Here is a 16,637-nt window from a genome sequence, read left to right as displayed (position 1 = left end):
GAGCAGCAAAATCAATCAATCGTATTTATTGAGCGCTTACTGTGTGCAGAGCACTGTATTAAGCGCTTTCCCTTCCCCACAGCACCTGTATATATGTATATATGTTTGTACATATTTATTACTCTATTTATTTATTTATTTTACTTGTACATCTCTATTCTATTTATCTGTGAGCCCACTGTTGGGTAGGGACTGTCTCTATATGTTGCCAACTTGTACTTCCCAAGCGCTTAGTACAGTGCTCTGCACACAGTAAGCGCTCGATAAATATGATTGATTGATTGATTGATTGATTGATTATTTTATTTTGCTAGTATGTTTGGTTTTGTTCTCTGTCTCCCCCTTTTAGACTGTGAGCCCACTGTTGGGTAGGGACTGTCTCTAGATGTTGCCAACTTGTACTTCCCAAGCGCTTAGTACAGTGGTCTGCACACAGTAAGTGCTCGATAAATACGATTGATTGATTGATTGATTGATTATTTTATTTTGTTAGTATGTTTGGTTTTGTTCTCTGTCTCCCCCTTTTAGACTGTGAGCCCACTGTTGGGGAGGGACCGTCTCTATATGTTGCCAACTTGTACTTCCCAAGCGCCTAGTACAGTGCTCTGCACACAGTAAGTGCTCAATAAATACGATTGATTGATTGATTGATAAAGAGTTTAGCTGAATCACAGGGACAGACGTCTTAAAAATAATTGGAGAGCATTTGGAATTTTCAGTTTCAGTAGACTCTCAGGTCACCGATGAGCAGCAAAATCAGTCAATCAATCAATCATATTTATTGAGCGCTTACTGTGTGCAGAGCACTGTACTAAGCGCTTGGGAAGCACAAGTTGGCAACATATAGAGACAGTCTGCCCTTTGAAAATGGCTTTAAATGAAGCGCAGAGATAACCAAGAGTGAGAATTCCAGCGGCAACTTAAAACGAGACAGAACTAGTTCTAAAGAAATAGCCACCGGCCAGTACGAATAATCTGAGGTGGGAAACCAAAAATAAAATCCAAAAGTTTAAAATGTCCCGTAAACAAAGATAAACATACATTATATCTTGTGAAAATGCCTGCTAGTAACATTAGACTAGTGCGAGCTGTTGCTAGAACTTACTGGTGAATAAGCATTTGTTACCTACCAAAAATTACTTTTTTTCTTCATCCCTGCACCTGTATATATGTATATATCAATCAATCAATCAATCAATCGTATTTATTGAGCGCTTACTATGTGCAGAGCACTGTACTAAGCGCTTGGGAAGTACAAATTGGCATCACATAGAGACAGTCCCTACCCAACAGTGGGCTCACAGTCTATCTTTGTACATATTTATTACTCTACTTATTTATTTATCTTACTTGTACATATCTATTCTATTTATTTTATTTTGTCAGTATGTTTGGTTTTGTTCTCTGTCTCCCCCTTCTAGACTGTGAGCCCACTGTTGGGGAGGGGCTGTCTCTAGATGTTGCCAATTTGGACTTCCCAAGCGCTTAGTACAGTGCCCTGCACGCAGTAAGCACTCAATAAATACGATTGATTGATTGATCTCCATACTCTTAATTTTAAAGTACTCTGCATTGGCATCTTTATTCCAACCAGTTGTAACAATTAAAACAGCATTAAAGCAGAGCTCTTCCCTCTACTTAAAAACACCTACAGAAATTATTCTCTCCCCCTCCTCCCCCTCCCAACCCCCCCCACCCCCAGCACCTGTATATATGTATATACGTTTGTACGGATCTATTACTCTGTTTATTCATTGATTTTATATGTACATGTTGATTCTATTTATTTTATTTTGTTAATATGTTTTGTTTTGTTAGTGTGTTCAATTTGTGTTAATTTCAATTTTGTTTTGTTAATGAGGCCTTCCCAGACTAAGCCCCTTCCTTCCTCTCCTCCTCGTCCCCCTCTCCATCCCCCCATCTTACCTCCTTCCCTTCCCCACAGCACCTGTATATATGTATATATTTTTGTACATATTTATTACTCTATTTATTTTACTTGTACATATCTATTCATTTTATTTTGTTAGTATGTTTGGTTTTGTTCTCTGTCTCCTTTTAGACTGTGAGCCCGCTGTTGGGTAGGGACTGTCTCTATATGTTGCCACCTTGTACTTCCCAAGCGCTTAGTACAGTGCTCTACACACAGTAAGCGCTCAATAAATACGATTGATTGATTGATTGATTGATTGATTGATTTTGTTGTCTGTCTCCCCCTTCTAGACTGTGAGCCCGCTGTTGGGTAGGCACCGTCTCTATACCTTGCCAACTTGTACTTCCCAAGCGCTTAGTACAGTGCTCTGCACACAGTAAGCGCTCAATAAATACGATTGAATGAATGAATGAATGAACTTGTACTTCCCAAACGCTTAGTACAGTGCTCTGCACACAGTAAGCGCTCAATAAATAGGATTGAATGAATGAACTTGTACTTCCCAAGCGCTTAGTCCAGTGTTCTGCACACAGTAAGCGCTCAATAAATACGATTGAATGAATGAATGAACTTGTACTTCCCAAGCGCTTAGTCCAGTGTTCTGCACACAGTAAGCGCTCAATAAATACGATTGAATGAATGAATGAACTTGTACTTCCCAAGCGCTTAGTCCAGTGTTCTGCACACAGTAAGTGCTCAATAAATACGATTGAATGAATGAACTTGTACTTCCCAAGCGCTTAGTATACTGCTCTGCACACAGTAAGCGCTCAATGAATACGATTGAATGAATGAATGAATTTGTACTATCCAAGCGCTTAGTAAGTGCTCTGCACACAGTAAGCGCTCAATACGATTGAATGAATGAATGAACTTGTACTTTCCAAGCGCTTAGTACAGTGCTCTGCATACAGTAAGCGCTCAATAAATACAATTGAAGGAATGAATGAACTTGTACTTTCCAAGCGCTTAGCCCAGTGCTTTGCACACAGTAAGCGCTCAATAAATACGATTGAATTAATGAATGAAGTGCGCCAGGGCGTGCGCGCATGCGCTAACGGCGCAAGCGAGCGGAGGGAGGGAAGGCGAAAATGAAATTGACGTTTCCGAGAAATGACGTCAGCGGCCGAGCCGGCCAATGAGCGGCCGCGGCGGCTTCCGCATCTCTCCCTTGGACGACGGCCGGTCACGCCCCATGACGCTCGCGGGCCACGCCCCCCTACGTTTCCAGGCCACGCCCCTTGACGCTCGCCGGCCACGCCCTCTGACGCTCTAGGCCACGCCCATATGTTTGTATGTGTTTATTACTCTATTTAATTATTTTATTTGTATGTGTTTATTCTATTCATTTTATTTTCTTAATATGTTTTGTTTTGTTGCCTGTCTCCCCCTTCTAGACTGTGAGCCCGCTGTTGGGTAGGGACCATCTCTATATGTTGCCGACTTGTACTTCCCAAGCACTTAGTGCAGTGCTCTGCACACAGTAAGCGCTCAATCAATACGATTGAATGAATGAATTACTCTATTCATTTATTTTACTTGTACATATTTATTCTATTTATTTCATTTTGTTAATATGTTTTGTTTTGTTGTCTTTTTCCCCATTCTAGACTGTGAGCCCGCTGTTGGGTAGGGACCATCTCTATATGTTGCCGATTTGGACTTCCCAAGCGCTTAGTGCAGCGCTCTGCACACAGTAAGCGCTCAATAAATACGCTTGAATGAATGAATTACTCTATTCATTTATTTTACTTGTACATATTTATTCTATTTATTTCATTTTGTTAATATGTTTTGTTGTCTGTCTCCCCCTTCTAGACTGTGAGCCCGTTGTTGGGTAGGGATCGTCTCTATACGTTGCCAACTTGGACTTCCCAAGCGCTTAGTACAGTGCTCTGCTCACAGTGAGCGCTCAAGAAATGCGATTGAATGAATGGATGAATAACCCCACCTCGCCGCCCTCTCCTCTCTACCCAGTCTTGATGATCAGATTACTGCTCTCAACTCTACCCTTTCTACTCAGCTAGACTCACTCGCTCCCCTTTCCCTTCGCCGCTCTCGTACCACTAACCCACAGCCCCGGATCACTGCCACTGTCCGCCTCCTTCACTCTTATGCTCGAGCTGCCGAACGCTGCTGGCGAAAGTCTAAACACCATGCCAACCTCGTTCACTTCAAGTTTATCCTTTCCTGCCTTAACTCAGCCCTCTCCTCTGCCAGGCAAAACTATTTCTCCTCCCTTATTGACACCCATGCCCATCACCCCCGCCAGCTCTTCCGTACACTCAACTCCCTTCTCAGGCCCCCGGTTCCTCCCCCTCCTCCTTCCCTCACCCCCAACGATCTGGCCTCCTACTTCATTGATAAAATTAAATCCATCAGGTCCGACCTCCCCAAAGTCACTACCCCCCCCTTCTCCAACCCCCCGGCTCTCAACACTCTCTGCTACTCTCCCATCCTTCCCAGCAGTATCCTCAGAGGAGCTCTCCTCCCTGCTCTCAAGTGCTACTCCGGCCACCTGTGCTTCTGACCCCATTCCCTCTCATCTCATGAAATCTCTCACTCCATCCCTTCTCCCCTCCTTAACTTCCATCTTCAACCGCTCACTCTCCACTGGTTCCTTCCCCTCTGCCTTCAAACATGCCCATGTCTCTCCCATCCTAAAAAAACCCTCTCTTGACCCCCCCCTCACCTTTTAGTTATCGCCCCATATCCCTCCTACCATTCCTTTCCAAACTCCTTGAACGAGTTGTCTACACGCGCTGCCTAGAATTCCTCAACAACAACTCTCTCCTCGACCCCCTCCAGTCTGGCTTCCGTCCCCTACATTCTACAGAAACTGCCCTCTCAAAGGTCACCAATGACCTCCTGCTTGCCAAATCCAAGGGCTCCTGCTCTGTCCTAATCCTCCTCGACCTCTCAGCTGCCTTCGACACTGCGGACCACCCCCTTCTCCTCAACACGCTATCCGACCTTGGCTTCACAGACTCCGTCCTCTCCTGGTTCTCCTCTTACCTCTCCGGTCGTTCTTTCTCAGTCTCTTTTGCAGGCTCCTCCTCCCCCTCCCATCCTCTTACTGTGGGGGTTCCCCAAGGTTCAGTGCTTGGTCCCTTTCTGTTCTCGATCTACACGCACTCCCTTGGTGACCTCATTCGCTCCCACAGCTTCAACTATCATCTCTACGCTGATGACACCCAGATCTACATCTCTGCCCCTGCTCTCTCCCCCTCTCTCAAGGCTCGCATCTCCTCCTGCCTTCAGGACATCAACATCTGGATGTCTGCCCGGCACCTAAAGCTCAACATGTCCAAGACTGAACTCCTTGTCTTCCCTCCCAAACCCTGCCCTCTCCCTGACTTTCCCATCTCTGTTGACGGCACTACCATCCTTCCCGTCTCACAAGCCCGCAACCTTGGTGTCATCCTCGACTCCGCTCTCTCATTCACCCCTCACATCCAAGCCGTCACCAAAACCTGCCGGTCTCAGCTCCGCAACATTGCCGAGATCCGCCCTTTCCTCTCCATCCACACCGCCACCCTGCTCATTCCAGCTCTCATCCTATCCCGTCTGGACTACTGCATCAGCCTTCTCTCTGATCTCCCATCCTCGTGTCTCTCCCCACTTCAATCCATACTTCATGCTGCTGCCCGGATTATCTTTGTCGAGAAACGCTCTGGGCATATCACTCCCCTCCTCAAAAATCTCCAGTGGCTACCAATCAATATGCGCATCTGGCAGAAACTCCTCACCCTGGGCTTCAAGGCTCTCTATCACCTTGCCCCCTCCTACCTAACCTCCTTTCTCTCCTTCTATAGGCCAGTCCGCACCCTCCGCTCCTCCGCCGTTAATCTCCTCCCCGTACCTCGTTCTCACCTGTCCCTCCATCGACCCCCAGCCCACGTCATCCCCCAGGCCTGGAATGCCCCCAATCCCTCTGCCCATCCGCCAAGCTAGCTCTCTTCCTCCCTTCAAGGCCCTACTGAGAGCTCACCTCCTCCAGGAGGCCTTCCCACACTCAGCCCCTTCCTTCCTCTCCCCCTCGTCCCCCTCTCCATCCCCCCCATCTTACCTCCTTCCCTTCCCCACAGCACCTGTATATATATATATATATGTTTGTACATATTTATTACTCTATTTATTTATTTATTTTACTTGTACCTATCTATTCTATTTATTTTATTTTGTTAGTATGTTTGGTTTTGTTCTCCGTCTCCCCCTTTTAGACTGTGAGCTCACTGTTGGGCAGGGACTGTCTCTATATGTTGCCAATTTGTCCTTCCCAAGCGCTTAGTACAGTGCTCTGCACACAGTAAGCGCTCAATAAATACGATTGATGATGATGATGATGATGATGATAAATACGATTGAATGAATGAATGAAATTCAATTGAATGAATGAATGAATGAATGAAATTCAATTGAATGAATGAATGAATGAATAAGTGACGTTCCCCGGCCACTCCCCCGACGCTCTCGGGACACGCCACTTGACGCTACAAGGCCACGCCCCCTCACCTGTCAGGCCACGCCCCTTACGATCGCAGGACACGCCTCCTGACGCTCTAGGCCACGGCCTCGACACTCCACGGCCACGCCCCCTTACGGACGGTCACGCCTCCTTACGTTCCCAGGACACGCCTCCTGACGCCTTAGGCCACGCCCCTTACGATCCCAGGCCACGCCCTTTACAAATCCCAGGGCACTCCTTCTGATGCTCTAGGCCACGGCCCCCGCCACTCCGCGGCCACGCCCCCTACGTTTCCAGGCCACGCCCCTTACAATTCCAGGCCACGCCTCCTGACGCTCTAGGCCACGGCCCCCGCCACGCCACGGCCACAGCCCCTACGTACCCAAGCCACGCCCCTTACGATCCCAGGCCACGCCCCCTTACGTTCCCGGGCCACGCCCCGTTGCGTTCCCAGGCCGCTCCCCGTACGATCGCAGGGCACGCCTCCTGACGCTCTAGGCCACCGCCCCGACACTCTATGGCCACGCCCCTTACGATCGCAGGACACGCCTCCTGACGCTAAAGGCCACGCCCCGACCCTACGGCCACGCCCTCTTACGATCTCAGACCACGCCCCCTTACTTTTCCAGGCCACGCCTCCTGACGCTCCAGGCCTTGGCCCCGACACCCCACAGCCACGCCCCTATCTCTTCCAGGGCGCGCCTCCGGACGCTCTAGCCCACGGCCCGGACACTCTATGGCCACACCCCCTTACATTCCCAGGGCACACCTCCGGACGCTCTAGGCCAGGGCCCCAACACTCTATGGCCGCGCCCCCTTACGCTCTCAGGGCACGCCTCCTGACGTTCTGGGCCACTGCCCCGACGCTCCACGGCCACGCCCCCCACGTTCCCAGGCCACGCCCTTACGTCCACGGACCACGCCCTTGCGTTCATTGGTCACGCCCTTACGGCCCCATGCCACGCCCCTCTACGTTCCCAGGCCACGCCCCCTGACGCTCCTCCCTCCCCCTCCGGCTCCACTGGTCGCGCAAACAGGCCGGCGGGGGGAGGGGGGGGAAGAGGAGGAGGAGGAGGAGGAAGGGGAGGGGGGGGATTTCCAGTGTCAGCCCTGCACAGTTTCCTCTTCTTGTTTTGCTTTCGATCTGGACTGTTGTCGGGCCAGCCGAGGGAGGAACTTTTAGTTTTGCTCCCGCGCCTGTTCCTCGGGAAGGTTCCCGAGCCCCTCCCCCTCCCCCGTTTCCCTCCCCTCCCCTTTCCCCTCCCCCCCCCCTTCACCTGCCGGCCGCCGCGAGAGCCCCCCCACCCCCCCTCCGCAGGTAACACCGCACCCCTCCCCCCCTCGGAGGAGGGCCGGGTCCGGGGTGGGGGTGGGGGGGGTTTGCACGGGATTGTTGCTGCGAGGTCGGAAGTCGCCGGGGTCCAGGATGTTTCGGGGGAGGGGATGGTTTTACTTCCACTTTCGGAGGGGGCTGCGGGGGGGGGTTTGTGACATTTCGTCCTTTTCCTCGGCTCGGGGTTGGGAAGCGTCGCCGGGGGAGGGGGTTGGGAGGGATAAACGGGCGGCGAGGTGGCATTTAAAGCCCCGCTGCCCACCCGGAAGTGTGTGTGTGTGTGTGTGTGTGTGTGTGCGCGCGCGCGCGCGCGCGCGCTGGGGCGCCCCGGGTGACATTGGCCCTCGGAGGAGCCCCGCCGTTAAGTTACACAAGCCACTTCCGCCCCGCCTGACGGGCGCGCGCGCCGGCCAATCAGCGCGCGGGCCCGCCCTCCCCGCCCTGACGGGCGCGCCCGCCGACCAATCGGGGCCCGCCCTCGCGCCCCCCGCCCGACCAATCAGCGCGAGGGGCGGGGCCAGCGGGGCCCCGCCCCCTCGCGCCGCCTGGCGGGGAAACGCAGGCCTCGCGGGCCCATAGGCCCCAGTTCCCTCATTCATTCATTCATTCATTCATTCATTCATTCATTCGGTCGTATTTATTGAGCACTTACTGTGTGCAAAGCACTGTACTAAGCGCCTGGGAAGTCCAAGTTGGCCACACATAGAGACAGTCCCTACCCAACAGTGGGCTCACAGTCTAGAAGACTGTGACTAAGCACCTGTGTTGCCAACTTGGACTTCCCAAGCGCTTAGTCCAGTGCTCCGCACACGGCAAGCGCTCAATAAATACGACTGAATGAATGAATGAGTGAAAAGACTGTGACTCAGACCTCAGTTGCCCATAGGCCCCAGTTTATTCATTCGTTCATTCATTTAATCGTATTTATTGAGCACTTACCGTGTGCGGAGCACTGGACTAAGCGCTTGGGAAGTCCAAGTCGGCAACAGAGACGGGCCCTACCCAGCAACGGGCTCATAGTCCGGAAGGACTGTGACTCAGGCCTCAGTTGCCCACAGGCCCCTGTTCATCATCATCATCAATCGTATTTATTGAGCACTTACTGTGTGCAGAGCACTGTACCAAGCGCTTGGGAAGTACAAGTTGGCAACATAGAGAGACAGTCCCTACCCAACAGGGGGCTCACAGTCTAAAAGGGGGAGACAGAGAACAAAACCAAACCTACTAACAAAATAAAATAAATAGATATGTACAAGTAAAATAAATAAATAGAGTAATAAATATGTACAAACATATATCCATATATACAGGTGCTGTGGGGAAGGGAAGGAGGTAAGATGGGGGGGATGGAGAGGGGGACGAGGGGGAGAGGAAGGAAGGCCTCCTGGAGGAGGTGAGCTCTCAGTAGGGCCTTGAAGGGAGGAAGAGAGCTAGCTTGGCGGATGGGCAGAGGGATTGGGGGCATTCCAGGCCCAGGGGAGGACATGGGCCGGGGGTCGATGGCGGGACGGGCGAGAACGAGGCCTAACGGTGAGGAGATTAGTGGTGGAGGAGCGGAGGGTGCGGGATGGGCTGGAGAAGGACAGAAGGGAGGTGAGGTAGGAGGGGGCGAGGGGATGGACAGCCTGGAAGCCCAGGGTGAGGAGTTTCTGCCTGATGCGCAGATTGATTGGTAGCCACTGGAGATTTTTGAGGAGGGGAGTAACGTGCCCAGAGCGTTTCTGGACAAAGACAATCCGGGCAGCAGCATGAAGTATGGATCGAAGTGGGGAGAGACATGAGGATGGGAGATCAGAGAGAAGGCTGATGCAGTAGTCCAGACGTGATAGGATGAGAGCTGGAATGAGAAGGGTGGCGGTGTGGATGGAGAGGAAAGGGTGGATCTTGGCAATGTTGCGGAGCTGAGACCGGCAGGTTTTGGTGACGGCTTGGATGTGAGGGGTGAACGAGAGAGCAGAGTCGAGGATGACACCAAGGTTGCGGGCTTGTGAGACGGGAAGGATGGTAGTGCCGTCAACAGAGATGGGAAAGTCAGGGAGAGGGCATTCATTCATTCATTCATTCATTTAATCGTATTTATTGAGGGCTTACCGTGTGCAGAGCAGTGGACTAAGCGCTTGGGAAGTACAAGTCGACAACAGAGACGGTCCCTACCCAGCAACGGGCTCACAGTCTAGAAGGACTGTGACTCAGGCCTCAGTTGCCCACAGGCCCCAGTTCACTCATTCATTCTTTCATTTAATCGTATTCATTGAGTGCCTACTGTGTGCAGAGTACTGTACTAAGCGCTTGGGAAGTACAAGTCGGCAACATATAGAGACGTTCCTTACCCAACAACTGGCTCATAGTCTAGAAGGACTGTGACTCAGGCCTCAGTTGCCCACAGGCCCCAGTTCATTCATTCATTCATTCATTTAATCGTATTTATTGAGCGCCTACTGTGTGCAGAGCACTATATTAAGCTCTTGGGAAGTACAAGTCAGCAACATATAGAGACGGTCCCTACCCAACAACGGGCCCACAGTCTAGAAGGATTGAGGCCCCAGATGTCCACAGGCCCCAGTTCATTCATTCATTCATTTAATCGTATTTATTGAGCGCTCATTCATTCATTCAATCTTCTTTATTGAGCGCCTACTGTGTGCAGAGCACCGTATTAAGCTCTTGGGAAGTACAAGTCGGCAACATAGAGACGGTCCCTACCTAACAACAGGCTCATAGTCTAGAAGGACTATGACGCAGGCCTCAGTTGCCCACAGGCCCCAGTTCGTTCATTCATTCATTCATTCATTTAATCGTATTTATTGAGCACCTACTGTGTGCAGAGCACTGTATTAAGCTCTTGGGAAGTACAAGTCGGCAACATATAGAGATGGTCCCTACCCAACAACGGGCCCACAGTCTAGAAGGATTGAGGCCTCAGATGTCCACAGGTCCCAGTTCATTCATTCATTCATTTAATCGTATTTATTGAGCGCTCATTCATTCATTCAATCGTCTTTATTGAGCTCTTACTGTGTGCAGAGCACTGTATTAAGCTCTTGGGAAGTATGAGTCGGCAACATATAGAGACGGTCCCTACCTAACAACAGGCTCATAGTCTAGAAGGACTATGACGCAGGCCTCAGTTGCCCACAGGCCCCAGTTCATTCATTCATTCATTCATTCATTTAATCGTATTTATTGAGCACCTACTGTGTGCAGAGCACTGTATTAAGCTCTTGGGAAGTACAAGTCGGCAACATATAGAGATGGTCCCTACCCAACAACGGGCCCACAGTCTAGAAGGATTGAGGCCTCAGATGTCCACAGGTCCCAGTTCATTCATTCATTCATTTAATCGTATTTATTGAGCGCTCATTCATTCATTCAATCGTCTTTATTGAGCTCTTACTGTGTGCAGAGCACTGTATTAAGCTCTTGGGAAGTACAAGTCGGCAACATATAGAGACGGTCCCTCCCCAACAACGGGCTCACAGTCTAGAAGTCCAGCTTCAGTTGCCCACAGACCCCAGTTCATTCATTCATTCATTCATTCATTTAATCGTATTTATTGAGCGCTTTCTGTGTGCAGAGCACTGGACTAAGCGCTTGGGAAGTACAAGTGGACAACAGAGAGAGACGGTCCCTACCCAACAACGGGCACACAATCTAGAAGGACTGTGACTCAGGCCTCAGTTACCCACAGGCCTCAGTTCATTCATTCATTCAGTCGTATTTATTGAGCGCCTACTGTGTGCAGAGCACTGTACTGAGCGCTTGGGAAGTACAAGTCGGCAGCATATAGAGATGGTCCCTACCCAACAGCGGGCTCACCGTCTAGGACGGTGACTCAGGCCTCAGTTACCCACAGGACTCAGTTGCCCACGGCTCCTCACCCACCCTTTATCACCCACACGGGGTTTCAGAAGCGTTTACCACGGGCCAAGCACTGTGCTAAGCGCTGGGGGGGAGAGGCAAGCTAATCGGGTCGGACCGAGGCTCCATCCCACAGGGGATTCACCGACTTCATCCCCATTTTTAGACTGTGAGCCCACTGTTGGGTAGGGACTGTCTCTATGTGTTGCCAATTTGTACTTCCCAAGCGCTTAGTACAGTGCTCTGCACATAGTAAGCGCTCAATAAATACGATTGATGATTTGGCGGCTGAGGAAACTGAGGTCCGCCCAGGTCAGGCTGGCCCTCGTCTTCTGTCAGGGCTCACTGGGTGCGGAGCACTGTACTAAGCGCTTGGGAGAGCCCAGTCATAACAACCGTAGTGGTGTTTGTTAGTGTAATAGTAATAATGATTACTATACTATATATATATATTTTTATAATGGCATTTATTAAGCGCTTACTATGTGCAGCGCACTGTTCTAAGCGCTGGGGAATTTACAAGGTGATCAGGTGGTCCCACGGGGGGCTCACAGTCTTCATCCCCATTTTACAGATGAGGGAACTGAGGCCCAGAGAAGTTAAGTGACTTGCCCAAAGTCACCCAGCTGACAAGTGGTGGAGCCGGGATTTGAACCCATGACCTCGGACTCCAAAGCCCGGGCTTTTTCCACCGAGCCACGCTGCTTCTCTACTATACTATATATACTATATACTCTAGTATACTATACTATACTTAGTAAGCGCTTAACAAATACCACCATTATTATTATTATCATTAATGAATATTATTAATGATTAACGCCAATTTGTACTTCCCAAGCGCTTAGTCCAGTGCTCTGCACATAGTAAGCGCTTAATAAATACGATTGATGATGATGATGATGATGGTATTTGTTAAGCACTGACTATGTAGAGTAGCAGCGTGGGTCAGTGGAAAGAGCCCAGGCTTGGGAGTCAGAGGTCGTGGGTTCTAATCCCGGCTCCGCCACTTGTCAGCTGTGTGACTTTGGGCAAATAATAATGATGGCATTTATTAAGCACTTACTATGTGCAAAGCGCTGTTCTAAGCGCTGGGGAGGTTACAAGGTGACCAGGTTGTCCCACGGGGGGCTCACAGTCTTCATCCCCATTTTACAGATGAGGCGGCTGAGGCACAGAGAAGTGAAGTGGGTTGCCCAAGGTCACACAGCAGGCAAATGGTGGAGCAGAGATTAGAACCCATGTCTTCTCCCCAAGCCCATGCTCTTTCCTCCGAGCCACACTGCTTCTCTAGCGAGGGCTCGCTGGGTGCTGAGCACTGTACTAAGCGCTTGGGAGAGTACAAAAATAGTTCAATAAAGCGCTTACTATGTGTCAAGCACTGGAGTAGATACAAGGCGATCAGGTTGCCCCACGGGGGGCTCACAGTCTTAATTCCCATTTTCAGATGAGGTCACTGAGGCCCAGAGAAGTGAAGCGGCTCGCCCAAGGTCACACAGCAGACAAGTGGCGGAGCCGGGATTAGAACCCGTGTCTTCTGAGGCCCAAGCCCGGGCTCTTCCCACTAAGCCCCGCTAGAACAAAGTGAAGCGTAAGAATGATCATGATGGCATTATTAGAGAAGCAGCGTGGCTCAGTGGAAAGAGCCCGGGCTTGGGAGCCAGAGGTCATGGGTTCGAATTCCGACTCTTCCACATGTCTGCTGTGTGACCTTGGGCAAGTCACTTCACTTCTCCGAGCCTCAGTTCCCTCATCTGTAAAATGGGGATGAAGACTGTGAGCCCCACGTGGGACAACCTGATCACCTTGTATCCCCACCAGCGCTTAGAACAGTGCTTGGCACATAGTAAGCGCTTAACAAATGCCATTATTACATTTATTAAGCACTTACTATGTGCAAAGCACTGTTGTAAGCACTGGGGAGGTTACAAGGTGATGAAGTTGTTCATTCATTCATTCAATAATATTTATTGAGCGCCTACTGTGTGCAGAGCGCTTGGGAAGTAGCAGTTGGCAACATATAGTACCACGGGGGGCTCCCAGTCTTCATCCCCATTTTCCAGATGAGGTCACTGAGGCCCAGAGAAGCGACTTGCCCAAAGTCACACAGCCGACAAGCGGCAGAGCCGGGATTTGAACCCACGACCTCGGACTCCCAAGCCCGGGCTCTTTCCACTGAGCCACGCCGCTTCTCTGAGAAGTGAAGTGACTCGTCCAGGGTCGCTCAGCAGACAGGTGGCGGAGCCGGGATTAGAACCCATGACCTCCTGACTCCCAAGCCGTCGCTCCTTCCACGAGATCGCACCGCTTCTCGCCCGTTGGTTCTCTCAGGATTGGGAGCTTGCCAATTCATCATCAATCGGGGCGGTATTCATCATCAATCGTATTTATTGAGCGCTTACTGCGTGCAGAGCACTGTACTAAGCGCTTGGGAAGTCCAAGTTGGCAACATCTAGAGACGGTCCCTACCCAACAGCGGGCTCACAGTCACAGTATTGGGATTTTGTGGACATAATAATAATAATAATAATGGCATTTATTAAGCGCTTACCATATGCAAAGCACTGTTCTGAGCGCCGGGGAGAAGCAGCGTGGCTCAGTGGAAAGAGCCCGGGCTTTGGAGTCAGAGGTCATGGGTTCGAATCCCGGCCCCGCCACATGTCTGCTGTGTGACCTTGGGCAAGTCACTTCACTTCTCTGGGCCTCAGTTCCCTCATCTGTAGAATGGGGATTAAGACTGTGAACCCCACATGGGACAACCTGATCACTTTGTATCCCCCCCAGCGCTTAGAACAGTGCTTTGCAGCGTGGCTCAGTGGATAGAGCCCGGGCTTTGGAGTCAGAGGTCATGGGTTCAAATCCCAGCGCCGCCAACTGTCAGCTGTGTGACTTTGGGCAAGTCACTTCACTTCTCTGGGCCTCAGTGACCTCATCTGGAAAATGGGGATGAAGACTGTGAGCCCCTCGTGGGACAGCCTGATCACCTTGTAGTCTCTCTAGCGCTTAGAACAGTGCTTTGCACATAGTAAGCGCTTAATAAATGCCATTATTATTATTAGTAGTAGTAGTAAGCGCTTAACAAATACCAACATTATTATTATTATTATTATTATTATTATTATTATTATTATTATTATTATTATTACAAGGTGATCAGGTTTAGACTTTTAGACTGTGAGCCCACTCTTTTAGACTGTGAGCCCACTGTTGGGTAGGGACTGTCTCTATGTGTTGCCAATTTGTACTTCCCAAGCGCTTAGTACAGTGCTATGCACATAGTAAGCACTCAATAAATACGATTGATTGATTGATCAGGTTGTCCCACGGGGGGGCTCACAGGCTTCATCCCCATTTTACAGATGAGGGAACTGAGGCCCAGAGAAGTGAAGTGACTTGCCCCAAATCACACAGCTGACAGTTGGCAGAGGTGGGATTTGAACCCCCGACCTCTGACTCCAAAGCCCGATAGTAAGCGCTTAACAAATGCCATCATTAATATTAATTAATCAGTCTAGACCCGCTTCTTTGGGCCCAGACCCAGGAAGGGTGCCCACTGTTGGGTAGGGACTGTCTCTATATGTTGCCAACTTGGACTTCCCAAGCGCTTAGTACAGTGCTCTGCACACAGTAAGCGCTCAATAAATATGATTGATTGATTGTCCACAGCTGGGAATGGCCCGGGGAGCGGATGGCGTCGGCGGAGAGCTTGGGTTGGCTTCTGGACCCCTTAGAAAGGGGCTGGGCTGCAGCCGCCCAATCAGTCGGTTGTATTTATTGAGCGCTTGCTGGTTGCAGAGCACTGTAATAATAAAAATAATAATAATGGCATTTATTAAGTGCTTACTATGCGCTAAGCACTGTTCTAAGCGCTGGGGGGATACAAGGTGATTAGGTTGCCCCACGTGGGGCTCACAGTCTTCTCCCCCTTTTAGACTGTGAGCCCACCGTTGGGTAGGGACCGTCTCTAGATGTTGCCAACTTGTACTTCCCAAGCGCTTAGTACAGTGCTCTGCACACAGTAAGCGCTCAATAAATACAATTGATTGATTGATTGTACTTCCCAAGCGCTCAGTACAGTGCTCTGCACACAGTAAGCGCTCAATAAATACGATTGATTGATTGATTGTACTTCCCAAGCGCTCAGTAAAGTGCTCTGCACACAGTAAGCGCTCAATAAATGCGATTGATTGATTGTACTTCCCAAGCGCTCAGTAAAGTGCTCTGCACACAGTAAGCGCTCAATAAATACGATTGATTGATTTTAGCACAGTGCCCAGTGCTTTGCACATAGTAAGCGCTTAACAAACGCCATTATTAGTATTATTCATCCCCATTTTCCAGATGAGGTAACTGGGGCCCAGAGAAGTGAAGTGACTTGCCCAAGCCGCACAGCTGACAATCGGCGGAGCCGGGATTTGAACCCATGACCTCCGACTCCAAAGCCCGGGCTCTTTCCACTGAGCCATGCTGCTTCTGTACTAAGCGCTTAGGAGAGCACAGTACAACAATCAATCAATCAATCGTATTTATTGAGCGCTTACTGTGTGCAGAGCCCTGGACTAAGCGCTTGGGAAGTACAAATTGGCAACATATAGAGACGGTCCCTACCCAACGGTGGGCTCACAGTCTAAAAGGGGGAGACAGAGAACAAAACCAAACATACTAACAAAATAAAATAAATAGAATAGATATGTACGAGTAAAATCAATAAATCAATAAATCAATAAATAGAGTAATAAATATGTACAAACATATATACATATATACAAAAGACTCATTCCTCATCCACGACAAGTTTACAGCCTTGAGGGGGAGGCTGTATTAGTGTTTATTAATATAAATAAAATTACAAATATGGACAGAAGGACTGTGGGGCCTGAAAGGGGATGGGGGCGGGGGGGTTGCCCAGAAGAGCCCCCCAACTGGTAGTTCATTCATTCAATCAATTGTATTTATTGAGCGCTTACTGTGTGCAGAGCACTGGACTAAGCACTTCATTCATTCAATCGTATTTATTGAGCGCTTACTGTGTGCAGAGCACTGGA

Source organism: Tachyglossus aculeatus, chromosome 12 (genome assembly GCF_015852505.1).
Source record: "Tachyglossus aculeatus isolate mTacAcu1 chromosome 12, mTacAcu1.pri, whole genome shotgun sequence".
Classification (NCBI taxonomy): Eukaryota; Metazoa; Chordata; class Mammalia; order Monotremata; family Tachyglossidae; genus Tachyglossus; species Tachyglossus aculeatus.
Note: the sequence above shows the minus strand (reverse complement) of the source record.